Source organism: Argentina silus (genome assembly GCF_951799395.1).
Source record: "Argentina silus genome assembly, chromosome: 11".
NCBI lineage: Eukaryota > Metazoa > Chordata > Actinopteri > Argentiniformes > Argentinidae > Argentina > Argentina silus.
The window spans coordinates 651,384-654,575 of record NC_139665.1 but is presented as its reverse complement, the minus strand read 5'-3'; positions in this window follow the sequence as shown (position 1 = coordinate 654,575).

Genomic DNA, 3,192 nt, shown 5'->3' with positions numbered 1-3,192 from the left:
TCTCAGTTCCTGTGTCCTGTTGGGAGGTTCTCAGCATGTTGTGAGTAACACTGTTTTGTGATGACCGGTGGTCATCTCTCTCTCTCTCTCTCTCTCTCTCTCTCTCTCTCCTCTCTATCTCTCTCTCTCTCTCTCTCTCTATAAAGCACAGACTCAAAATTCTTTGCACACAGTGATAATTACATTGGAGTCAGATTATCAATATTAGATATGCTTTGCTAGCAACAAAATATAGCCAAAAGTCTCTGTCATGTGGAAACTGATATTCTGATGATCACTCCAGCCTGTTAGACCCTCATCTGAACACGACCATCCAAACAGCCTGTTAGACCCTCATCTGAACACGACCATCCAAACAGCCTGTTAGACCCTCATCTGAACACGACCATCCAAACAGCCTGTTAGACCCTCATCTGAACACGACCATCCAAACAGCCTGTTAGACCCTCATCTGAACACCACCATCCAAACAGCCTGTTAGACCCTCATCTGAACACGACCATCCAAACAGCCTGTTAGACCCTCATCTGAACACGACCATCCAAACAGCCTGTTAGACCCTCATCTGAACACGACCATCCAAACAGCCTGTTAGACCCTCATCTGAACACGACCATCCAAACAAGGCTGTGGCATTCTGGGAGCTTGATTTTCACACATGTTGACGAGATGAAAGGGGAGGAACCTTGACCCTAACCCTAACTTGACCCTAACCCTAACTTAACCCTAACCCTAACTTAACCCTAACTTAACCCTAACTTGACCCTAACCCTAACTTAACCCTAACCTAACCCTAACCCTAACTTAACCCTAACTTAACCCTAACCTAACTTAACCCTAACCCTAACTTAACCCTAACCCCAACTTAACCCTAACCCTAACCCTAACCCAGGCTGAACAGAGAGAGTCTCTACAGATCTGTTCTGTTCAGAGTTCCACAGTTAGAGACATCAGGATGGACAACATCTAAAGACCTGGACAAGACAGACTGACACACAGGGAAAGGTAAAGGTAGATTAAAGAACAGACAGACAGAGGTAAAGGTAAAGGTGAAGGTAAAGGTGAAGGTGAAGGTGAAGGTGAAGGTAAAGGATGGACAGACAGAAGTAGGAGAAGTGGACCCAGGTGGTTCGGGGGGGAGGAGCCTACCTCGGGCGCGCTGGCTGATGTCATGGATGAGGTCGTCGTACTTGATGTTGTCGGCCTGCTCGCTGAACACCAGGTCGTCCATGGTGATGTTGTGCTCCTGCAGCTGGGAGAACAGCCCCTCCACCGTGAAGTAACACGGCCGCTCGTCCTCCTTGTTGTCGTTGAACATCAGCATGGCGTGACGCCGCCACCCAAAATGGCGGTGCATCCGCACGCCAAACTCCCCCAGCTTCTTGTGGGTGGGGCCTGTGTTGGTGATGGACGTGTAGACGCTGAACGCGATGGCAGGCGCCCCGGCCGTCACCATGGGAACGTCCCAGTGGGTGGTGAAGCGTCCAACGGGGGCGGCAGCGTAGTCGCAGCCCGGCCCGATGAAGGCCCACGGGTCGTGGGAGAACTTGAGGTCCACGGCCACCAGGGGCGCCACCGAGTCGGAGCAGAAGCCGTCCTTCTCGCTGGTGTCTGAGACCAGCCGCAGGCGGTGGCGGGGCAGGAGGGCGGGGTCCGTGTTGACGCGCTCCAGCGCCCGCATCAGGGCGGGGCCCACGCGAGGCCACGCCCACGGGTACTCTGTGTTGCTCAGGGGGAGGATGGCGGCCAGCGTTACGTTCTGCAGCTCAGGGCCGCCGCCGGAGGTAGGCTCTGATTGGACAAGCTCGATGCTGAGCAGCGGGAGAACCAATAGCAGCAGAGATACCCCCAGGCCTCCCTCCCACCAGGGCCTCGTCCTCTGCATCTCTGGGCCTCAGCCAGGGGGGGCCGGGGGGCCGGGGGGGCCGGGGGGCCGGGGGCCTTGGGCTGGGGGGTGGGGCCTCACGGTTCAGCACTGGGGGTCTGACTGGGAACAACAGAAAAAGTCTACTTATATTTATACATTTATATTATTTCACAATTATTTTTGTAGAATTAAAAGCGCTTTATAAATGTGCTAATATATAAATATATAATTTATAAATTATAATTGTTTCATACACTATTGATTATTAGTTTATAACCCTTTATTAAACATTGATAAACATGTATAACTCATTAGTTTAAATTGGGGGATCAGATGAATCACTACCAGCTATCTGACACCAAAGACATCTATCAGAATCATTCATCATTCATCTATCAATCTCTGCTACACCAACCACTATTCCCCACAAGTGTGAGCCCATTTTTTAATGAAAATTTGACATGATGAAGTATGACTAAGTAGGCTTTTAATATTAATAACATTATTAATATAACTTGAGGCTATGGTCTGAAAATCACTAGGAGACGGGTAGACGGGTTAGGGTTAGAGACTGAAGCACCTGTAGAAGGGTTAGGGTTAGAGACTGAAGCACCTGTAGAAGGGTTAGAGACTGAAGCACCTGGAGACGGGTTAGAGACTGAAGCACCTGTAGATGGGTTAGGGTTAGAGACTGAAGCACCTGTAGAAGGGTTAGAGACTGAAGCACCTGGAGACGGGTTAGGGTTAGAGACTGAAGCACCTGGAGAAGGGTTAGGGTTAGAGACTGAAGCACCTGGAGAAGGGTTAGAGACTGAAGCACCTGGAGACGGGTTAGGGTTAGAGACTGAAGCACCTGGAGAAGGGTTAGAGACTGAAGCACCTGTAGACGGGTTAGAGACTGAAGCACCTGTAGACGGGTTAGAGACTGAAGCACCTGTAGACGGGTTAGGGTTAGAGACTGAAGCACCTGGAGAAGGGTTAGAGACTGAAGCACCTGGAGAAGGGTTAGAGACTGAAGCACCTGTAGACGGGTTAGAGACGGCAGGGAGACACGAGGCAGAAGACTTCTAAATGAAGAGTCATTCTTAATTATTTTAATGGCCTTAAATGTTCATAATCAAGACCACAGCTGATTCCTCTTGGAGACAAAATGATGTGTTGTGTTCATTAGTATCAGCTGCATGGATTTGCGCATTCAAATCAAATCAAATCAAATCAAAATCAAATCAAAGTCGATTTATCATACACATAAACTACAGCCATAGACGATGCAATGAAAGGCTTAGGGCGAGCTAGCTCCTCAACAATCAAACTATCAACAAAAG